General features: G+C 40.6%; 1 protein-coding gene and 1 long non-coding RNA gene across 2 annotated transcripts in view; one reads left to right on the forward strand and one right to left on the reverse strand.

Annotated features, from left to right (window-relative positions):
• On the forward strand, positions 1-24,671 carry LOC145518646 (uncharacterized). Its single transcript, XR_014063076.1, has 3 exons — positions 1-106; positions 19,075-19,256; positions 24,156-24,671. It is a non-coding gene; the product is annotated as an uncharacterized LOC145518646 (long non-coding RNA).
• Positions 1-25,047, reverse strand: part of LOC145518640 (uncharacterized) — a 379,656-nt gene that overhangs the window by 340,634 nt on the left and 13,975 nt on the right. The window lies entirely within an intron of this gene.

Here is a 25,047-nt window from a genome sequence, read left to right on the forward strand (position 1 = left end):
AGAGTGCCGTGGAGTAATCAAACAGCGTCGAGCGACACAGGAGGTGGGCAGAGAAATCCACAGGGGACCGTGACACCGGAGGCCTTGGAAGATGGAGCTCCTCCAGGTGAGCACAGGGAAGAGGGAGGGAGAGGAAAATCCCAGGTATGGGGACCAGCTCTTGCGGAGAGCACGGAGCGTGGGCACATCCCAAACAGTGGGCAGTCTAGTGGGCTGACAACGCAACACACATGGGGGTGGAAGGGCATCGCACCAAGTGAAGTAAATCAGACAGAGAAAAACGAATACCGCAGGATACCAGGTACCTGCGGAATCTAAGCAATACAGCGAATTAGTGAATATAACAAAAGAGAAGCAGACTCATAGACATGGAGATTAAACTAGTGGCTACCAGTGGGGAGAGGGAAGAAGAGAGGGGCAATATAGGCGTAGGGGATTTTAAAGTACAAACTACTAGGTATAAATAAGCTATAAGGATATATTGTACAATACAAGCAGTATAGTTAATATCATATAATAACTAGAAATGGAGCATAATCTTTAAATATTGTGAATCACTATATTATACACTTGTAACTTTGATCCAAAATCACTGCAGATGGTGACTGCAGCCATGAAATTAAAAGATGCTTGCTCCTTGGAAGAAAAGCTATGACCAACCTAGACAGCATATTAAAAAGCTGAGACATGACTTTGCCAACAAAGGTCCGTCTAGTCAAAGCCATCGTTTTTCCAGTGGTCATGTATGGATGTGAGAGTTGGACCGTAAAGAAGGCTGAGAGCCAAAGAACTGATGCTTTTGAACTGTGGTATTGGACAAGACTCTTGAGAGTCCCTTGGACTGCAGGAGATCAAACCAGTCCAGCCTAAAGGGGATCAGTCCTGAATATTCATTGGAAGGACTGATGTTGAAGCTAGAACTCCAATATTTTGCTACCTGATGCAAAGAACTGACTCATCGGAAAAGACTCTGATGCTGGGAAAGATTGAAGGAGGGAAGAGAAGGGGATGACAGAGGATAAGATGATTGGATGGCATCACCGACTTCATGGACATGAGCTTGAGTAAGGTCCAGGAGTTGGTGATGGACAGGGAAGCCTGGCGTTCTGCAGTCCATGCGGTCACAAAGAGTCGGACATGACTGAGTGACTGAACTGAACTGAAGTTAGATCAACTATATTTCAATTAGAAAAAAGTAGAAAATGTAGCCTGTGACCAAGTTTCAGTGGTTATCAATCCTGAGTGTGGGCCCTGGAGGAAGAGGTATGTGGGGTGCAGAGTTAGAGGTTTTGAATCTGTTTCCTGTCCTCCAATTTAGTAACAGTGTGACATTTAGCAAGTTACCACCCTATGCAAGCTTCAGTTTTCTCTTCTGGAAGTCAGAAATAATAAAGGAATTCCAACCTCATGGTATGATTTAAAGGATCAAATGAAATATTTACCTAAAGAATTAAGAACAGTGCCTGTCACATAGAAGTATACAAAATAAGGTTAATAACATGTATAAATAATGTGTTAACTGTTAATATGCATAAATAATACATTAATAATATGTGCAATGCTAATAATGAAGAATTTGGAAGGCAATGTGAAATGACATCTAATAGCCTGGACTCAAGAGTTAGCATTTTGCACTCAACACACAGAGAACACTGAGTTACTTCTCTGTAGCTGTAAATTGAGGACAATTAAGTGTGAGATGTCACAGCCAAGACGCAAAACTCTTAGCAAAATTACCTATTCTTTTAGAGTCATTAAAGAAGAGATGAGACTCATGAATTTATATGGGTTAGGGAGGAAATTAGATGCATTTACCTACTATAGAAAAATATTCCAAGAAAGCAAAAGTGAAAGTAAAACGCAAATAGTTTATTTTGGCTTTGGAAAGCAAATGGCTAATGGCTTGGCAGTGGTGGCGGAGATGGTACTGCAGTATGGTTTAGGGGTGTGTGTGTATATGTATATTTCCTTTCCAAATACAGCTTTTAACTGTTTTAAAAGATTAGGCATTTGTAGCATTTGCTTGGCTGATATACTGGCTTTTAGCCCTTCTATTCGTCTGAATGTAATTGCTACAATCAAGCAGGGCCAAAATTCTCTCTCAATGCAGTGACTAGCAAGACTCCTGCCTCTGAGCAATGAAAATGTGTTTACCCTATGTGGCAGTTTGGCTTTGCCAGTGATTACAAATGGCAGAAGCCATGGTGTGATGGGGGAGGAGAGACAACAGTCTGGGAGAGAGAGCCCAGAAGGCTCTACAGACTGAAACTAACAGGCATTCTTAAGCATTTACCTATTTGTTAAAAAGCACTTTTAAAATGTTATGTTTTAACTCTCACAAAGCATTCTTGGTTATGATTATTCCGTTTTCCAGATGAGAAACAGAGATTTCAGATATGTGAACTGATTTGCCCCAAACTTAATGATAAAGAAACGGCGGAACGTATCTGTGTCTTGGTATATATGTTTTCCTGTATATGTTCTAAAATATCTTACTGCATGTAAAGTGTGTCTGAGGTTTTATGCTGTTGGAGATGGGGGGCAAAGGTCTAGCTTATTATGAGATTCAACAGTAGGTTCTCCAAAGAGACGTTAAAAAAATTAAAATGCATCATTCTGCCTTCCTGGTCACAATACTCATTTAAGTGGTCATCTCTGACTCTGCATTAGGGATATCCTGATAGAAGTATCTTTCAGTTGACATGTACATTTGTTGTGAAAAATTCAATAAGATATTAATCACTTCTCAAAAAGAAACAAAGACAAGCCATGGGCTCATATAAATGAAGTGAACCTTATCACATTCTTTCGTCTCATAATCACACAGTGTCTGCGGAGGAGTAAGAATGGGATTTATGCTCTCAGACACTTCGTAGTATCATGCCACACCATTCTTGAACTGTTTCTGTTCTGTCTCAAGGCAGTGATTTACATTTGCTTCATTTTTTTTCAATCCTATTGAAAAGATTCATTGCAATGCTTGGTACATAAAAATCTTCAAATCTAGATTTTGTGTATAAACACCAAGACGGATGGGACATGGTGGAGAGTTGTCATAAAACGTGGTCCACTGGAGAAGGGAATGGCAAAGCACTTCAGTATTCTTGCCTTGAGAACCCCACGAACACTATGAAAAGGGAAAAAGATATGACACTGAAAGATGAACTCTCCAGGTTGGAAGGTACCCATATGCTACTGGAGAAGAGTGGAGAAATAACTCCAGAAAGAAAGAGAGAAGGAGCCAAAGTGAAAACAGCACCCAGTTGCGGATGTGACTGGTGATGGAAGTAAAGTTTGATGCTGTAAAGAACAATACTGCATAGGAATCTGGAACGTTAGCTCTGTGAATCAAGGTAAATTGGAAGTGGTCAAATAGGAGATGGCAAGAGTGAACATTGACATTTTAGGAATCAGTGAACTAAAATGGACTGGAATTAGCAAATTTAATTGAGATGACCATTATATCTACTACTGTGGGCAAGAATCTCTTAGAAGAAATGGAGTAGCCCTCATAGTCAACAAGAGAGTCTGAAATACAGTACTTGGGTGCAATCTCAAAAATGAGAGAATGATCTCTGTTGGTTTCCATGGCAAATGATTCAATATCACAGTAATCCAAGTCTATGCCCCAACCACTAATACTGAAGAAGCTAAAGTTGAATGGTTCTACGATGACCTACAAGACCTTCTAGAACTAACACCAAATAAAGATGTCCTTGTTATCACAGGGGATTGGAATGCAAAAGTAGGAAGTCACGAGATACCTGGAGTAACAGGCAAGTTTGGCCTTGGAGTACAAAATGAAGCAGGGCAAAGGCTAACAGTTTTTCCAAGAGAACACACTGGTCATAGCTAACGCCCTCTTCCAACAACACAAGAGATGACTTGACACGTGGACATCACCAGATGGTCAATACCGAAATCAGACTGATTATACTCTTTGCATCCAAAGATGGAGAAGCTCTATACAGTCAGCAAAACAAGACTGGCAGCTGACTGTGGGTGGCTTAGATGTTGAACTCCTTATTGCCAAATTCAGATTTAAATTGAAGAAAGGACGAAAACCATTAGACCATTCAGGTAGGACCTAAATTGAATCCCTGACAATTACAGTGGAAGTGACAAATAGATTCAAGGGATTAGATCTGATAGACAAAGAGTGCCTGAAGAACTAGGGACGGAGGTTAATGACACTGGACAGGAAGTGGTGGTCAAGACCATTCCTAAGAAAAAGAAATGCAAAAAGGCAAAATTGTTGTCTGAGGAGGCCTTACAAATAGCTGAGAAAAGAAGAGAAGGGAAAGACAAAGGAGAAAAGGAAAGATATATCCATTTGAATGCAAAGTTCCAAAGAACAGCAAGGAGAGGTAAGAAAGGCTTCCTCAGTGATCAATGCAAAGAAATAGAGGAAAACAATAGAATGGGAAAGATTAGAGATCTCTTCAAGAAAATTAGAGATACCAACAGAACATTTCATGAAAGATGGGCACAATAAAGGACAGAAATGGTATGGACTTAACAGAAGCAGAAGATATTAAGAAGAGGTGGCAAGAATACACAGAAGAACTATACAAAAAAAGATCTTCATGACCCAGATACCACGATGGTGTGATCACTCACCTAGAGCCAGACATCCTGGAATGCGAAGTCAAGTGGGCCTTAGGAAACATCACTATGAACAAAGCTAGTGGAGGTGATGGAATTCCAGATAAGCTATTTCAAATCCTAAAAGATGATGCTGTGAAAGTACTGTGCTCAATATGCCAGTAAATTTGGAAAACTCAGCAGGGTCCACAGGACTGGAAGAGGTCAGTTTTCATTCTAATCCCCAAGAAAGGCAATGGCAAAGAATGTTCAAACCACCACACAATTTCAGTCATCTCACACTCTAGCAAAGTAATACTCAAAATTCTCCAAGCCAGGCTTCAACAGTATGTGAACCAAGAAATTCCAGATATTCAAGCTGGATTTAGAAAAGACAGAGGAACCAGAGATCAAACTGCCAACATCTGCTGGATCATAGAAAAAGTGAGAGTTCCAGAAACACATCTATTCTCCTTCATCGACTAGACCAAAGCCTTTGACTGTGTGGGTTGCAACAAACAGTGGAAAATTCTTAAAGAAATGGGAATACCAGACCACGTGACCTGACTACTGAGAAATCTGTATGCAGATCAAGAAGCAACAGTTAGAACCGGACATGGAACAAGAGAATGGTTCCAAATTGGGAAAGGAGTCCATCAAGGCTGTGTACTGTCAGCTGCTTATTTAACTTATATGCAGAGTACATCGTGCGAAATGCTGGGCTGGAGGAAGCACAAGGTGGAATCAAGATTGCCAGGAGAAATATCAATAACCTCAGATATGCAGATGACACCACCCTTATGGCAGAAAGCAAAGAAGAACTGAAGAGCTTCTTGATGAAAGTGAAAAGAAAAGAGTGAAAAAAAGCTGGCTTAAAACTCAACATTCAGAAAACTAAGTTCATGGGATCCGGTCCCATCACTTCAGGGCAAATAGATGGGGAAACAATGGAAACAGTGACAGACTTTCTTTTCTTGGGCTCCAAAATCACTGCAGATGGTGACTGCAGCCATGAAATTAAAAGACGCTTGCTCCGTGGAAGAAAAGCTATGACCAACCTAGATAGCATATTAAGAAGCAGAGACCTTACTTTGCCGACAAAAGTCCATCTAGTTAAAGCTATGGTTTTTCCAGTAGTCATGTATGGTTGTAAGAGTTTACTATAAAGAAATCTGAGAGGCAAACAATTGATGCTTCTGGACTGTGGTGTTGGAGAAGACTCTTGAGAGTCCCTTGGACTCTCTGAGAGGCAAACAATTGATGCTTCTGGACTGTGGTGTTGGAGAAGACTCTTGAGAGTCCCTTGGACTGCAAGGAGATCCACTCAGTCCATCCTAAAGGAAATCAGTCCTGAATGTGAATTGAAAGGACTGATGTTGAAGCTGAAGCTCCAATACTTTGGCCACCTGATGTGAAGAACTGACTCATTGCAAAAGCTCCTGATGCTGGGAAAGATTGAAGGCAGGAGGAGAATGAAAAAACAGAAGATGAGATGATTGAATGGCATTATCAACTCGATGGACATGAGTTTGAGCAAGCTCCAGGAGTTGGTGATGGACAGGGAAGCCTGGCATGCTGCAGTCCATGGGGTCAGAAAGAGTCGGACATGACTGAGCGACTGAACTGAACTAATAAATATACACACACACATATAAACATATGGAAGTGTAAATACACTTCCACATTCCTGAGCAGGCACACACCCGCATGCATGTGTGCCGAGTCACTAAGTTGTATCTGACTCTCTGTGACCCCATGGACTGTAGCCTACCACTTTGGTACAAATACTGTTTTCTGAGCTTTAAAAAAATGCAATTCATATAAACCGATGTGTAGCAGACTTTTTGATGAAGATCAAGGGAATGAATGGGATTCCACAGGATCGTGATAGAGTCAACACTTGAACATTAACGTGTCTCTTCTCATAAAATGTTCAGGGATCCTCATCATCATGTCTCGATTGCTTTTTCCTTCAGATACCAGGTCTCCTGCTGTAGAATCACCTCTGCCTCCTGTCCCTGTTTTCATGTCTGTCTTTTCTTCTCTCCCTGGGCCCTCCCATCCTGTCTTTCCAGGCCACACCTAGAAACTCCATTGTTCTCCTTACTTTATCACGCATAGCAACACAGCTTTCTCTTGGTCTTACTCATCTCGTCTCTTCTCTGAAATCTAACATCAAAATAATTCATCAAGTCTTTCTGGTAAACAAAAGACAGCTCACTTGTCAATCTAATTTTCCTGCCTTAAAAGAGCAAAGTCTTACGGTGGCATCTCAGCTCGGGTACAGTTCAGTAAAAGACCATTCAAAGTAAACTTTTGATGGGTGATAGATTTAGGTCAGTTACCAATGAGCTTCCCAGGTGCTGCTAATGGTAAAGAACTGCCTGCCAATGCAGGAGACGTAAGAGACGTAAGTTCCATCTCTGGGTCGGGAAGATCCCCTAGAGAAGGAAATGCAATCCACTCCAGGATTCTTGCTTGGAAAATCCCATGGACAGAGGAGCCTGGCTGGCTATAGTATAAGAGGTCACAACGAGTCAAGACACAACTAAAGTGATTTAGCACACACATTTACCAATGAGCTAGCTTGAGTAAAAGTATAAGAAAACAATGTCTGTTTTGTTTCATGCTTTTTAAAACAATGTAAACTAGAAAGCATTAAAATTTACCAGAGAAATCTATTTAAAAGTGCTTCCCCCTTGGTTTAAGAAGCATTTCAAAGGTGCTTCTCAACTTTGTGGGTTTTGATAGCTTGTGTCAAATGCCTCTTGTCCAATTAAATATTTCATTTGAGTGTAGGTGTGGCATTGAGAAGATGCACAGTTGCATTTCCTATAAATATACAAGAAAAGCATGAACGAGAAGAAAAGCATGACCAGGTGAATAAATAGCTCTGAATACATATTCATTCAACTCTCTATGGTATGATGCCGAGAGCTCCCTTTCTGACTCAGAAAAGAAAGATCTCAACATGCTATTTGAAAAAGTTCAGCAACTGAAAAATACGTATTTATGCAAGAATCAGTTCTTAAAACCAACTAAGTAGATGGAAGGAATGACTTTTTACCTGTCTTAAAAACATCCCAGAATTCACTCTGTCCCTCTACTCAGCACACACAACTGCAGGCACTCACAGTTCTGCTCTGCAGCTCACCTTCACTCAGGAAGACCATGGTTAGTCAGAAGAGCGGTTTGTCTGAAGCCACATTCAAAAAACAGGAAATTCTGCTATTCTGAGCATGAATGTCCCTGTAACCTAATATCTCTATTGAATTTATAGACTGGTATGACGAATACATGTTGGGTAGACAGGTACATGGCTGGGTTAAGGGTCCCTCCAACTATTGATCTCAGTACGAAAGAGTAAGTGGTGCCATCAGAAATTAGATTTTCATGGGATGGAAATGTGCTGAGTCATCGATTACAGTTCTACCCCATGTGTTTCAGGGACATTTATAAAGCTATGGGGCTAAATCAAACCAGACTTGGAGAATCTAAAGAAAATATTAGCAGAAAGTGCATGGGGGTCATCAAAACTATGACTTGAAAGAACGTTTAAGGCCTTCCTGCAAGAATGCTGTGCAGACCACAAGATGTTTAAAACCACTTTTGAGTGTGCCTGCATTAATTGAACCCCCAGAAACTAAATGCAACTGAAACAATTTTACTAATGTAATATATAAGAAAGGCACAATAAGGCTTAGATAGTGCAACGTCTATGAATAGGTTTAAAAAATCCAAAATATCAAGGCAAATAGTAAACATCCCTGACATGTACATCTCCTCCTATTAAACATGGGAGGGTAAAAAGATAATTCAGTGATTTGGGAACAAGTAGATTTTTAAACATTCTTCACGTAACCTTATATTAAGCAGGAAACTAGCAGATGAATGCTGGTATGGAAATCTATAAATGTGTGAAATTCTTAAGTGAATGATGAAATGTTAGGGTGTAGAGTGGAAAACAGAGCAACACTTAAGACGGGGATGGGGATGTTAATGATGTAAATTTAACTGCACCTTCAAGTTTTAATTGGAAAAATCTCATGAAGAAGATTGACTTTGTTGTGAATATCCTGTTACTTATTGTTTCTGATTTGTTGAAGAAAGCAGGATGACAATAGCATGCAGGCTGATGGAAGTGACATAACACATCGGTAAAGCTTGGCCATCCTGTGTAGCTTGTAACCACATTGTGAGGGGATATGTTTCCTTTCTGGGTCATCTCACCTTATCAAGTAATGTAAGAGATCCCTAGGGACCGGCCATCACCAGAGTGTACGGTATTGGGTATTATCTGAACCAAGAAATCCATAGTTTAAACTTTTCTTTTCCATAACTAGATATGTGACCTTGGGCAAGCCATTTAATTTCCCTGGGTACTTAGATGAAATAGTATTAATAATTCTAGTTTATTAAATGCCAATACTCTGCTAAGTATACTTTCTTATCTCATTAATAACCCTTTTCTAAGTAAATACACTCTTCATTGACACAGAGAAAAAACTGAGGTTTACAGATATAAGAAAACTGCCCAAGGTACAGAGCTAATCAAGAGTAGAAAATGGGATTTTAATCGAAACCTCTTTGTTCTAAAACCAATGTCCTTAATCACTATGCTACGATGCTTTCCTAAAGAAGTGTGCATCTTCCAAGATGATGTGGTCACTAAATGGTTAACAGCACAGATTAAGGGACTTAGAAAGTCTGAGTTCAAATCCCACTCACTGACCCTTTAACTTTGTGAGTTTCAGTATGCGACTTATCCTCTGTGTATCTCAATGTTTCCATCTGCAAATTGGGGATAATAATAGGATTGTTATACGTTGTTATAATACATTTATAGTAACACATTTAGAAGAATGACTATACACACTAAGTACAATATTAGTCTTCACTAGCATTTTTCTTGGCACAGAATTTATAGACATAGACCCTGTCCCTTTGCAATGTGAAAAATGTGAGTGAATCAGTGAACAAATATTTATCAGTATCTTAATATATTTTATTAATATAACAATATAAGTATTCATATTATTTATAAAATAACCTGCGTGAGGTGTTCAAGGAAACACAACATTAAAAAAAGATTTACACAGTCCCCGTTCTAAACCGTAATCATTCTACATAGTGAGATCTCTACTTTCCTGGAACTGCCCTTTAAAGCATTAATGGTTGTAAGGAATTCAAACTCCACGGGAGAAAATAACGTCTCCTGCAGAGTGTTCTTTGCTCTGAGACCCTGATCACTATCACATTACACATTCCTGTGTCTTTTATTGTGTGCAGTATGGTAGCATTTTTTCCTATTTGGGGGGAAAATATTAAATCACTTATTACTAGTAACTTAATTTTCTGATTGTTGCTTTAAAAATGTGCTCTTTCATTATGATTTTAAAGATATTTGGAGTCTCTTCATTCGTTTATTCATTATGGCTTGTTTTCCTTGTGGCCTGGAAGGATACATTAATACTTCATGAGAACTTATTTATATTAATAAAGTTTCAAAAAAATGAAGCTTCAAAGCCAAAGATTTTGAATTTGGGACTTACGTGTTGTAACAATTGATGCCTGAAAGTCTGGAAAGTTCATGGTATTCCCTGAAGTGGAAAGTGGATTTTACTTAAAATCAGTTGAGTTCAGTCACTCAGTCGTGTCCGACTCTTTGCGACCCCATGGACTGCAGCACGCCAGGCTTCTCTGTCCATTACCAACTCCCAGAGCTTACTCAAACTCAAGTCCATTGAGTTGGTGATGCCATCCAACCATCTCATCCTCTGTTGTCCCCTTCTCCTCCTGCCTTCAATATTTCCCAGCATCAGGGTCTTTTCCAATGAGTCAGTTCTTCGCATCAGGTGGCCAAAGTACTGGAGTTTCAGCTTCAGCGTTAGTCCTTCCAATGAATACTCAGGACTGATTTCCTTTAGGATGGATTGGGTGGATATCCTTGTTGTTCAAGGGACTCTCAAGAGTCTTCTCCAACACTACAGTTCAAAAGCATCAATTCTTCAGTGCTCAGCTTTCTTTTTAGTCCAACTCTCACATCCATACATAACTATTGGAAAAACCATAGCTTGAACTAGCCAGAATTTTGCTGGCAAAGTAATGTCTCTGTTTTTTAATATGCTGTCTAAGTTGGTCATAGCTTTTCTCCCAAGGAGCAGCTTTTAACTTCATGGCTGCAGTCACCATTTGCAGTGATTTTGGAGCCCCAAATAATAAAGTCCGCCACTGTTTCCCCATTTATTTGCCATGAAGAGATGGGACCAGATGCCATGATCTTCGTTTTCTGAATGTTGAGTTTTAAGCCAACTTTTTCACTCTCTTTTACTTTTACCAACAGGCTCTTTAGTTCTTCTTCACTTTCTACCATAAGGGTGGTGTCATCTGCACATTTGAGGTTATTGATATTTCTCCCAATATCAATTTCAGCTTGTGCTTTATCCAGCCTGGCATGTCGCATGATGTTCTCTGCATAGAAGTTAAATAAGCAGGATAGCAATATGCAGCCTTGACTTACTCCTTTCCCGATTTGGAACCAGTCTGTTATTCCATGTCCAGTTCTATCTATTGTTTCTTGACCTGTATACAGATTTCTCAGGAGTCAGGTAGGTGGCCTGGTATTCCCGTCTCTTGAAGAATTTTTCAGTTTGTTGTGATCCACACTGTCAAAGGCTTTGGCGTAGTCTAAACAAAGAAGAAGTAGATGTTTTTCTGGAACTCTCTTGCTTTTCTGTGATCCAGAGGATGTTGGTAGTTTGCCTTTTCTAACTCCAGCTTGAACATCTGGAATTTCTTGGTTCACATACTGTTGAAGCCTGGCTTGGAGAATTTTGAACATTACTTTGCTAGCGTGTGAGAAGAGTACAATTATGTGGTAGTTTGAACATTCTTTGGCATTGCCTTTCCTTAGGATTGGAATGAAAACTGACATTTTCTAGTCACTTAAAATAAAAACTTAGGAATTTAAGAGGCAATATTTTCCACACAATGACTGCTGAGGTCTGATTCGAAACTAAAAGTGAATATTTGGAACAGTTATCGTAATATGTATCATAGAAACACCAAATATTCTCTAATAAAGATGCATCTGTGATCTGTAACTTAAGTGCAAGATAAAATGAGGAGGAGCATTTCTGAATTTGCCTAAGGTCAGAGAATGAAAGCTTCAAATCCCAGCTGGATCAAAGCCTAGTAAATCTCTAAAATCCAACTGACTCTCTCTCTCTCTCTCTCTCTCTCTCTATATATATATATATATATGTATATAAGAATGTCTATACACACTAAGTACAATATTAGTCTTCAGTAGTATTTTCCTTGGCACAGAATATTCAACAAATGACACTCAGTTGGATGAGAGACTAGGAAAAAAAATCCAGTAACTCAACAAATATTTACTGGATGCCAGTATATGCCAGGCAGTTTCCTTCTCAGTTCTCACAAAGCAATCTCAGAGCCCCATAGGTTACCATGACTTTTAATTTAAGGAATATAATCCATACTGGGGTTTGGGTTCAGCAAATAGTCTCACCTCACCCTGGGGGTAAAGAACAGTTTCCTACATCATTGATTGTGAGCTCTGCCATGTCTTTGATTTGGCTAAAAGATGCTGTAAGACATAATTCAAGCAAAGACTTGAAACACATATACGGAGTCTTCTACTGCTACTCCTCACTGTTATCATCTGCTGTCTCACTCATTAAGAATTTACTTTCTGGTTCACTGTCTCTTTTTCCATGCCAAGTCCTGTCATTATCCTGGGAAATTAAATGTCAAACAGGCTCTAAACTGCTAAGCTTCACATATCAAGCATTCATTTCCTCTTTCCTCTTGAGTCTTTTTCTCTACCTAGACATCCCCTAGGTTCTTTTCAGAGTGAACTTTTCAATACTAAGGATATAATGATTTCACTTTCCTGCTTAAAAGCCTTCTACGGCTTTCCATTGTTATCAGTATGAGACCCAAACTTCTTGAGTCGTTCCTACATAATGTAACTCCTAGCTATTTCTAGGGTCTCTCATTAAGCTCCATACACTCTTACATTCTAGGCTCTACCCATATTACACTTCTTTTAGATAACAAAATGTGCTATCCTAAGTCATCTGAATGTGTTTTTTTCTTCCTGAAGTTCTCATACTACTTTGTTTTCCCAATTCCTCAATCCAGTTTCAACCTCTCCATCTCTGCCCTCAGAATACCTATACTAACGTAGTAGATACAAGAGATCAAGCCTCCTTTTCATTTGCTAATACTTCCTAATATGCTCCCTACATATTGTTTTCAGAATTTATGATAATTCCTTGTTTCACTGTGTCTCATTTTTTTTCTACTAGACTGAAAGTTCATGCATTAGTGATCACAAATGTCTTATTCATTCCTGTATCTCTGGTGCTTAGCATAATACATGGAACATGATGGAACCCATAAATATTCATCAACTAAACAATTACACTATTAGAATGTTGGTTAGCTGCACTGCAACACACCCAGTGGCTCAGTACAATCAGGGACAGGTTAGGTTGATGTGTTTTGAGTTAAAGATCTATGGGAACTGTCAGGAGTGTGGAAGTTAGGAAAATAATTTGAGGATAAATCGTTGAGGGATTTGAGTCCTCCAGTACTTCCTGCAAGCAATAAAGGCAATACCCCTCAGCGCACACATTCTCTGAAGTACTTCACCTGAGTGCCCTCTTCTCAATTTATTGTCAACTTTCTAGTAAGGAAAGTAAGGAGAGCTAGCAATTGCTTCTGCTCAATCATTTTTGATTCTGTGGCATCCAGACACAGGGTATCATCTACAATTACACTGGCAGCTAAATGGCGACAATTGAGGGAAGATTTGATGTAAATACAATAAAGAAATTCTGATCTTTCCTGAAGATGCTTATTCTACTGCACTTAAAATGAAAGCATTCATTACTATAACCCTCAAAGGAGACGGCAGAATTCATATTCAAAGTGCAAGGTTAGAATTTGATGGGCCACTTCTGTCACCAACAAACACCTTTGTGATGACAGACAATCTGATTACAGAAGGTGGATCAACATGTACATCTCCTTTCTTAAGAAAGAGCTGGAGAACAAAGAATTTCTTGTTTTATTCTGGTTTCAAATTAAAGGTTTAGCATTTTGACACTCAACCTCATGGAGAAATACTCCAAAAAATCTGATCTTTTGGTTTTTAATAAAGTCAATTCAGAAGCATGACATTCAACCCCAACGATTCAATTAAATTTGTCTGTGGATAAATAGAAGAAAATGACTTTTGAGGATAAAATTCACTGATTCACATAACAAAACTAATGATTTAAACAGTTTTTTATCAAAAATGTGTTACATATTAGAAAGTTTTTTGGTATATGAGGTTTTTTTTCCTCCATTTTCACTTGGCTCTAGTTACCAATGGTGCAGAGAAGGAACTGGCAAAACATAGACTGCATTGATAGAATAATTAAATAGACATGTTGGATGTTATCAAGATCAATGTGCCATGTAGCATATTCATGACTTGCATAACAGCTACTCCCTTTAAGACTAAGAACCCTATATAGCAGATTTAGCCTCACAAAGGGGTTGGGAAGATCCCCTGGAGAAGGTCATGGCAACCCACTCCAGTATTCTTGCCTGGAGAATCCCCATGGACAGAGGTGCCTGGAAGACTACAGTCTATGGGGTTGCAAAGAGTTGGACATGACTGAGTGACTAAGCCCAGCCTCAACAAAAGAACTAAGGATCCCTTTAGCTATCTTCCAAAGCTTTATAGATTTTTGTATATAGTGATGGTGTTACTGATACAGATATCTTGTACCCACACAAATGTGAGTAGAAAGATCAACGAATGACCAAGAACTAGGAGGCAGATATAGAGAGAGATAGTAGAAAGAGGGAAAGAGGAAAGGAGAGAGACAGAGATGAGAGAGGAAAATCTGTTTTGACAAAGGTCTAAGGCTCTGATGCTTACTGACTCTCTCCAATGGGTTTCCCTATCTCATGGTCTTCTAGAACAAGCCCTCTTTTCATATATTTCCTTATAAAGTTTCTCTTTAACAAACCTCCTTCTTGTTCACCAAAAAAACATTTCTTCTCAACCCTACAAGATAAGCTAAAAATATTGGAAACCTAGGCAGTCTATTAAAAAGCAGAGACATTGCTTTGTCAACAAAGGTCTGTATAGTCAAAGCTATGGTTTTTCCAGTAGTCATGTATGGAAGTGAGAGTTGGACCATAAAGAAAGCTGAGCAGCAAAGAACTGATACTTTTGAACTGTGGTGCTGGAGAAGACTCTTGAGAGTCCCTTGAACTGCAAGGAGACCAAACCAGTCAATCCTAAAGGAAATCAGTCCTGAATATTCATTGGAAGGACTGATGCTAAAGCTGAAGCTTCCATACTACGGCCCCCTGAGGCAAAGAGCTAACTCACTGGAAAAGACCATGATGCTGGGGAAGAGGGCAAGAGGAGAAGGGGGGCGAGAGAGGATGAGATAGTTGGATGGCATCACTGACTCAATGAACATGTGTTTGAGCAAACTCTGGGAGACAGTGAAGAACAGGGAAGCCTGGTGTGCTACAATGTCCATGGGATCGCAAAGAGTTGGAGAAGATCTAGTGACTGAATAACAACAATGAGGAGTAAATAGATTGATCCCATGTCAACTTATCCCCAAGTGATGTCCTGGAACCCCCATCTTCATAAATAAAAGCCTGGAATGTTTATTATAAGCACATATTTCTAATCTTTTCCCAGATTTATAATGAAAGACTCTCTAGGGACGTGTCCTAGGAATGTGCATGTAGAACAGTCTTCCCATGTGATTCAGATGCAAACTATACCTTGAGCATGCCACAGTTAGACAATGAGAGAGTTGAGATAGTATGAACCTTAGCTGAGGCTGGATTTGTCACCTGGAAAAGAAATCTATTAATTGGCAAAGTGAAAGTAAAGGTTGCTCAGTCATGTCCGATGTCTCTTTGTGACCCCCTGGAATTCTCCAGGTGAGAAGACTGGAGTGGGTAGCCTTTCCCTTCTCCAGGGGATCTTCCCAACCCAGGGATCAAACCCAGGTCTCCTGCACTGTAGGCGGATTCTTTACCAGTTGAGCCACAAGGGAAGCCCAAGAATACTAGAGTGGGTAGCCTATCCCTTCCCCAGGGGATCTTCTTGACCCAAGAATCGAACCAGGGTCTCCGGCATTGCAGGTGGATACTTTACCAACTGAGCTATCAGTGAAGTGAGACTTAAATCACAGATACAGTAACAGGGACTAACAGTTAACATTTATTGAGTTCATAATATATGCCAGAAACTGCCAAGTAAAATTATAAATGATTTTCCTCTATGATAACTCCTTCTGATAATTCCTGTATAGAAAAGGTCTAGTACCCACAGTGATTGTCCACTAGGTACCAGGCCCTATAACGTTAAGAATACTGATGAGGAATAAATATTGCACTTTGTTTCACTTCAACATGAAACTAAGTGCTAAAAAAGGCTGAAATAAAAAAGTCCCTGGAGAGACCAATTTTAATCGGGATGATCAAGGAAGTCTTCCTTGAGGAGGTTGTATTTATGCTAAGACCCACAGAAAGGAGGACAGAGGAAAATCATCTCATAGAGGGAGCAAATACAAAAGTTCTGAGATGACAAAGACCTTGCATGTTAAAGGAAGCTTTGGTGAGGCCACCTTCCAGTGAGAAATGGGGATAGTGATTTATTTCTGAGACCATATCATGGATTAAATCAGGGTTTCTTCTGAGCTGATAGGGAAGCCACTAGGGATTTTGTACAGGAAAACATTATTTAATTTACCCCAAAGAGGACCCCTTTTCCTAAGATGTGGAGAAGAGATGGAGGGAAAGGAAGTCACTGAGAGATCAGTCAGTAGTAGCCAACCACAGTAGTTCATACAGGAGATGGTGGTTGTCTGAGTAAGGGCATGATTTTGGAAACAGAGGAAGCGGATGACTCAGAAATGTAACTTACACACATAAGTAACAGGAAATAAGAAAAGAATCAAGGATGACCCCTTAGTTTCTGAATATAATACCCTTGAGAGTTGCTTAGATGGAAAATTCAGAAAGAAAGGGGTTATTTCTAGGGCACATGGGAAGAGGGGGAAAGATTTTTATAATAAAATCTTGTCCTAATAAAATTTAAGAAAATCAAGCCCAGATGACCATTGGATATGCAATCATAAAATGCAAAAGAGAATTATATAGTAGAAATATAAATTTGAGAATAATCAACATCAATATGCTACTTAAGTCCACAGAAGTGAATGAGATCATCTAGACAGAGGATTTAGGATAGAGCCCTGAGGGGCTTCAGTACTTAAGAGGTCAGATGGAAGAAGTCAGACATCAAAGAAATTTAAGAAAGAATAGCCCTAGAGGTAAGGGAAAAAAAATAAATAAGAGGATGTTGTCATGGAATCCAAGTTAGAACTGTTTTAGAAAAAAAAAAAAGCGGATGTGGTCAACTATATTGAATGCAGGTCAAGTAAAATAAAGACAAATAATTTGTATAGTCAATTTAGCACTGTGGTTATCACCAGCGACCTTGACAAAAACAGCTTCAGTCAAGTGTGGGAGAGTAAAACCAGACTACACAGGGTCAGAGTAGCGGAAGCAGAGCATGATTTCAGAAGACTGTACTGTACTCCAATGCACAAAGTCCAAACATTTCATCCATATAAGATGTGAAGTTCCATTATTTCAAAGTTAATGAAATGACCTGTGTAACTATCATGCTGGTAGTTCGAAGTGTCTGGCTATGCGATCCACATTTGTTCACGTCCTGGCTGCACCTTTCCACCACACAGTAGCTGTCCACTCCTGGTCAAATACAGACAGGGATGATTCTGGATCCGAGGTCTGTCTGGAACTGCTGGGACATCTGCAGGGACCCTGCTGTCTCCTGCTATTAGACTGAGTGAGATTGTGCCGGAGGAACACTGGGCATTTGCTGGTTATGCTGCACCGGCTTAATTCAAATCCTAAGATTTCCCAGCCTGGACACTCCTTGCATTCTCTATTTCAAGGTAAAGAAATTCATCCCACCTGCTCCTGCAATTGCTGGTTGATTAAGAGAACAAGATTAAATTTGGTATTTACTCCAGATGTTCATGTACCAAGACAACATACAAGTTTTACTGTTGCCGAGGAAGAGGGGAAGCCTAGACAGTAGAAGGAAACTAGACATTTTTCTGAGACTAAACCAGAAAGATAATTTTTCAAAGAGAGTAGTAGTGGTAGTTACACAACAACTTGGATAAAGAAAAAGGCTGTGGTTGACATGAGATGTTTAACTGAAGTTTGGGAGGTGGAGCAGTTATAAATAATGAAACAGCCAAGGCAGGGGGGAGAATGTCCTTGGAAATGAGGTGAGGAACTGAGAGGCATGTTTGGATGAGTCAGGGAAATGGATGTTAATGTTGTTCCAACTGAGAGCACCCCTTGGAGCAGGGAAGAAGCTTGTCCCAGGTACCAACGTTTTTGATGAATGAAAAGGAGTTATCAGAGGCATGATAATGATAATAGTGAAGAGCAGAAGAGGATGATATGACAGAATGCCATGGGCCTCAAAGGGATAGGCTGTTAAAATTATATTGGTAGGATAATGATCCAAAGGCAGCAGTGGGCAGCAAGGATGACTCTAGATCCATCTCTAATTTGAGGATAGGATGTTTGAGAAAATAAACAGCCACCACCTCAGAGGGCATTAAAGGAGGTAGGACCCAAAAAGACTGACAAATGTCAGTTAGAGTAATGAGAAAAGAAGTTTAGTAATTGAGAAGTGTTTTTTGTTGTTGTCAGTCAGAGATGCAGTTTCATGGAGGGAGAGGTTGGGAGGTTGGTGACGGGGGGTGCCGGGCGGCGCAGAGGACAGGATGTGGGAACGCTTCAGAGAAATACAGAGACGACCACTCTCAACAAGGCTAACAGGAATATTTTACAAAAACAGGGAGGAGAAGAAGGCATGTGCCATTTCGGTGTCATCCCGATAGGCATTGGCACTGAGTCTGAAGGACAGTAGACTTCTCACTCTGGTGAGATGACGGCAATCTCGACCTCAAAGCCTTGAGGAACACTGCTGTGTAGGCAGGTATTATAACAATGAACTGAGGCCTCTTACAGAAACAGCGCCCTTCTTCCCACCCCCTCACTGCCACAGCACTGTTGTTGCCGTCTGAGTGTGTCCTGCTCGGAGGGTCTGTGCAGGCAGCAGCCCTCTGTGTTGCTGACATCTCTCTCGTGTCTCCATTTGACCAGCTTTGTGTGGAAAGTTGTGTGTCCACTTACTTTTCATCGTCAGTGTAAGCTGTGGGTGGATCAGGTCCGATTCATCCATCCTTCCTCCACAACAAGCACACTCTCCCAGGCAGGGTGGACTTTCAATGTTTGCTGAATGAATATATGACCAAAGAAATCTGCTCCCTTTTTTCAGAGTGACAGTGGGATTTTTTTTAAGTGTATTATTTGACTTGACAGAGGAATGAAGAAAGAATGGAGTGAGGAGTGTTGCTGTTTAACCAAGGCATAGAGTGACCACTGTCCAGAGGCACTGCCAGGGAAAGAGGTTGTTCAGAGGATGTGAGGTGAGGAGGAGGCTGCCCCGAGAGACTGAGGCCCTCTGAGGATCACATCATGTATACAGAGATGGGAACGCTCAGGTTAGCCTGACATATCTTTCAATGTTTTTATTATCTCTGTAAACCAAAGTTCTGAAGTGTATCAGGACTCAAAGCCAGCCTTTTGCAGTGAATAATGAACTTAAATGAGGCCTTTTGTGTTGATTATCTGATGATTCATTCCAATGTAGCAGTCACTTTGGGCTGTGCTGAAGGGAAAAAAAAAAAACAAAACAAAACAGGATGTGTTCAGGTGGCATTTTTGATTCATGGCCTTTCTCTTATGATTTATTATTCTGAGATATTCAATTTGAAAAGCAAATAGTTTGATGCTAAGTGATAGATTATTTATCTTCAGTGTGAAGAAAGCCATGTTGACAATTCTGAAAGAAGTAACAGAGACAGAGGAACGCTTTCTTTCCTCATGATCCATCACCAAGTGGGGTTGACTCTAAAAATAAGAGACTCTTTAGATAAAAGAACCACTTATGGAAGTCTTTTGTTCCTTCAATAAACAATTTTGAATGCCAGCCCAACTAATGTCAAGCTCTTTACTAAGTCCATTGGAGGAATGACAAAGCAGAGCAGTCACAGGCTCTACAAGAGAAAAGACACGACAAGCAACAAAAAAAAAGAGAACACAGAACTAAAGACCACTGAAAAGGCCTTATTACAACTGCACACTGAAGACCAGCAAAAATATATGTGGGAGTGGAAAACGAGCAAGAAAGGGATCATACTGGGATAAAATTTACCAGGGAGGGCTTCAGAGGAAAACAAAATAGGGTCTTGAACTTCAATTGGATTTAGGCAGTTTTAGAAATCTGGAGCTGGAACAGTGGCTGCACAGAGAAACCCATGTCCCAGGGCAAAGGAGAAGCCCCAGAAGAGGGTAGGAGGGGCAAAATCGCGTTTAGAATCAAACCCATACCCACCAGAGATGCTCAGAGGGCTCAAATATACTTTGTGCACACCAAGACCCAAAGACCCCACAGAAACTGAGACAGCACTGTGTTTGAGTGTCTCCTGTGGAGATATGGGTCAGCAGTGGCCTGCCGCAGGGGCAGGGGCTCTGGGTGCAGTAGACCTGGGTATGGCATGAGCCCTCTTGGAGGAGGTCACCATTAACCCCACCACAGAGCTGCCAGAACTTACACAGGACTGGGGAAATAGACTCTTGGAGGACACAACAGAAGCTTGTGTGCACCAGATCCCAGTAGAAAGGGTCCCCACAAGAGACTGACCCAGACTTGCCCATGAGTATCCAGGAGTCTCTGGTGGAGGTGTGGGTCAGCAGTGGCCTGCTGAAGGGTTGGGGGCACTGAGTGTAGCAGTGCATGCATGGGACCTTTTGAAGGAGGTCGCCATTGTCTTCAATACCTCCACCATAGTTTGGCCCCAGGTAAATAACAGGGAGGGAACACAGCTCCACCAATCAACAGAAAATTGGATTAAAGATTTACTGAGTATGGCCCCATCCATCAGAACAAGACCCAGTTTTCCCCTCAGTCAGTCTCTCCCATCAGGAAGCTTCCATAAAGCTCTTATCCTTCTCCATCAGAGGACAGACAGACTGAAAACCACAATCACAGAAAACTAACCAATTTGATCACATGAACCACAGCCTTGTCTAACTCAATGAAACTATGAGCCATGCTTGTAGGGCCACCCAAGATGGACGGGTCATGGTGGAGAGGTCTGACAAAATGTGGTCCACTGGAGAAGGGAATGGCCAACCACTTCAGCATTCTTGCCTTGAGAACCCCATGAACAGTATGAAAAGGCAAAGAGATAGGACACTGAAAGATGAACTCCCCAGGTTGTTAGGTGCCCAATATGCTACTGGAGACAAGTGGAGAAATAACTCCAGAAAGAATGAAGAGATGAAGTCAAAGTAAAAACAACACCCGGTTGTGGATGTGAGTGGTGATGGCAGTAAAGTCAGCAATATTGCATAGGAACCTGAAATGTTAGGTCCACAAATCAAGGCAAATTGGAAGTGGTCAAACAGGAGATGGCAAGAGTGAATGCCAACATTTTAGAAACCAGCGAACTAAAATTGACTGGGTGACCTTAACTCAGATGCCCATTATATCTACTACTGTGGGCAAGAATCCCTTAGAAGAAATGGAGCAGCCATGATAGTCAACAAGAGAGTCCGAAATGCAGTACTTGGATGCAATCTCAAAAATGACAGAATGATCTCTGTTAATTTCCAAGGCAAGCCATTTAATATTACAGTACAAGTTTATGCCATGACCAGCAATGCTGAAGAAGCTGAAGTTGAACAGTTCTAGGAAGACCTACAAGACTTCCTAGAACTACCACCCAAAAAAGATTTTCTTTTCATTACAGGGGACTGGAATGCAAAAGTAGGGAGTCAAGAGATACCTGGAGTAACAGGCAAATCTGGCCTTGGAGTACAGAATGAAGCAGGGCAAAGGTTAATAGAGTTTTGCAAAGAGCACACACTGGTCATAGCAAACACCCTCTTCCAACAACACAAGAGAAGACTCTATACATGGACATCAACAGATGGTCAACACTGAAATCATATCGATTATATTCTTTGCAGCCAAAGATGGAGAAGAAGCTCTATACAGTCAGTAAAAACAAGACTGGGAGCTGACTGTGGCTCAGATCATGAACTCCTTATTGCCAAATTCAGACTTAAATCGAAGAAAGTAAGGAAAACCACTAGACCATTCAGGTATAACCTAAATCAAATCCCTTATGATTATGCAGCTGAAGTGAGAAATAGAGTCAAGGTATTAGATCTAACAGAGTGCCTGAAAACTATGGATGGAGGTTCATGACATTAGACAGGAGAAAGGTATCAAGATCATCCCCAAGAAAAAGAAATGCAATAAGGCAAATGGTTGTCTGAGGAGGCCTTACAAATAGCTGTGAAAAGAAGAGAAGTGAAAGGCAAAGGAGAAAAGGAAAGATATACACATTTGAATGTGGAGTTCCAAAGAATAGCAAGGAGAAATAAGAGAGACTTTCTCAGTGATCAATGCAAAGAAATAGAGGAAAATAATAGAATAGCAAAGATTAGAGATCTCTTCAAGAAAATTAGAGATACCAAGGCAACATTTCATGCAAAGATGGGCACAATAAAGGTCAGAAATGGCATGAACCTGACAGAAGCAGAAGATATTAAGAAGAGGTGACAAGAATACACAGAAGAACTATACAAAAAAGATTGTCACAAACCAGATAATCACGATAGTGTGATCACTCACCTAGAGCCAGACATCCTGGAATGTGAAGTCAAGTGGGCCTTAGAAAGCATCACTACAAACAAAGCTAGTGGAGGTGATGGAATTCCAGATAAGCTATTTCAAATCCTGAAAGATGATGCTGTGAAAGTGCTTCACTCAATACACCAGCAAATTTGGAAAACTCAGCAGTGGCCACAGGACTGGAAAAGGTCGGTTTTTATTCCAATCCCAAAAAAAGGCAAAGCCAAAGAATGTTCAAACTACCACACAATTGCACTCATCTCACATGCTAGCAAAGTAATGCTTAAAATTCTCCAAGCCAGGCTTCAACAGTACATGAACCATGAATTCTAGATATTCAAGCTGGTTTTAGAAAAGGCAGAGAAACCAGAGATCAAATTGCCAACATCTGCTGGAAAAAGCAAGAGCTCCAGAAAAACATCTGACTATGCCAAAGCCTTTGACTGTGTGGATAACAAACTTGGCAAAATTCTTAAAGAGATGGGAATACCAGACCACCTGACCTGCCTCTTGAGAAATCTGTATTAAAGTCAAGAAGTAACAGTTAGAACTGGACCTGGAGCAACAGACTGGTTCCAAATAGGGAAAGGAGTACGTCAAGGTTGTATATTGTCACCCTGTTTATTTAACTTATATGCAGAGTACATCATGAGAAATGCTGGGCTGGAGGAAGCACAAGCTGGAATCAAGATTGCCAGGAGAAATACAATAACTTCAAATATGCAGATGATACCACCCTTATGGCAGAAAGCGAAGAACTAAAGAGCCTCTTGATGATAGTGAAAGAGGAGAGTGAAAAAGTTGGCTTAAAACTCAACATTCAGAAAACTAGGATCATGGCACCCAGCCCCATCACTTCATGGCAAATAGATGGGGAAACAATGACAGACTTTATTTTGGGGGGCTCCAAAATCACTGCAAATGGTGACTCCAGCCATGAAATTAAAAGACACTTCCTCCTTGGAAGAAAAGTTATGACCATCCTAGACAGCATATTAAAAGCAGAGACATTACTTTGCCTACAGAGGTCCATTTAGTCAAAGCTATGGTTTTTCCAGTGGTCACGTATGGATGTGAGAGTTGGACTATAAAGAAAGCTGAGTGCTGAAGAACTGATGCTTTTGAACTGTGGTGTTGGGGAAGACTCTTGAGAGTCCCTTGGACTGCAAGGAGTTCCAACCTGTCCATCCTAAAGGAAATCAGTCCTGTATATTCATTGGAAGAAACGATGCTGAAGCTGAAACTCCAATACTTTGGCCACCTGATGCGAAGAACTGACTCACTGGAAAAGACCCTGATGCTGGGAAAGACTGAAGGCGGGAGGAAAAGGGGAGGACAGAGGATGAGATAATTGGCTGGCATCACTGACTCAATGGACATGAGTTTGCATAAACTCTGGGAGTTGGTAGTGGGCAGGGAAGCCTGGCGTGCTGCAGTCCATGGGGGTCACAAAGAGTCAGACACGACTGAGCGACTGAACTGACCTGAGAAATCTGGGCCCTGGGAGAGCAGGTGTCTCAAGGTTACTTTCAGAATAGTACAGAGAGGAGAAGGAAAGGGAAGAGAAAAGAAGTATAAAACTGTATGAACAGACATTTTAAAAGATCTAATAAATGAAAATATATATTATTTCATGGAGAAGAATATTGTGATAATATAAATTCTAACTAAGTTTACCTATACCTTCAATCCATAGGTAATAATTCCTAAGTCTTTTATGAACTTGATATGGAAAACATAGTATCATCATAAAATCTACTTGGAAGAACAAAGGGCCAAGAATAGACAGGAACTTCTGGAGGAGTGGGGGATGTTCTTGCCTTCCCAGATCAGGACTTTTTCCAAAGCTGCAGTGACGATTGTGAATCCAGAGGTAAACCATTATCGCAGAGGAACAGACTGGAAAGCTTCAATCCAATCCACATCTTTCAGGGTCCATGGGTGAAAGAGAATATAAAGTTCATTTAGAAGAAAACCCTGGTTTCAAAGTAACCTTAAAAAAAAAAAATGTGTAAGTCCTTGTCTAGCAAAAATGAATCTGCTTCATTATGAGGCCTACTCTCCAGTGAATGCCAAGGGTTGGCATTCACTTAGCCAACCATTTCTTGAATGCATACTTTTAATTTTTAAAATTTAAAAATGACTGTTACTCTGTCCTCATTTGATTTTAAATCTATTATTTTAAATTAAAAGAGAGTTGTTAACGGCCTTACTTGGGCATCTTTAAGTATCAACTCCCTGGTGAAGCTGTTTCTTCTCCCTCCCTGAGGCACAATGAACTCGTGTCCTCTGAGGTTTTCCCCAGCTAGGATCTATGCACGGATTTATCACAAGGTCCACCTTTCTTTCTATCCTTTGTATCTGCCTTCTTCAGAGAGTGAGCTCCTCAAAAGAAGAGGCACTGTCTTTTCACCTTGTGTGTCCCCTGGGCTGGGCGGGGGCGCATGGGGAGCATTCGATAGCTATTGAATGAAAGAATGAATGGATCCCTCCAAGATGGTCTACAGGAAGCGCTTTCGGAACATAGGAAAGAGTACTCAGGGAATGATTTCCAATGCTTTTATGATTCAGTGATGACGTGGGAGTGG

This window comes from Giraffa tippelskirchi, chromosome 8 (assembly GCF_054371585.1).
Source record: "Giraffa tippelskirchi isolate mGirTip1 chromosome 8, T2T-mGirTip1v1.2.pri, whole genome shotgun sequence".
Taxonomy (NCBI): domain Eukaryota; kingdom Metazoa; phylum Chordata; class Mammalia; order Artiodactyla; family Giraffidae; genus Giraffa; species Giraffa tippelskirchi.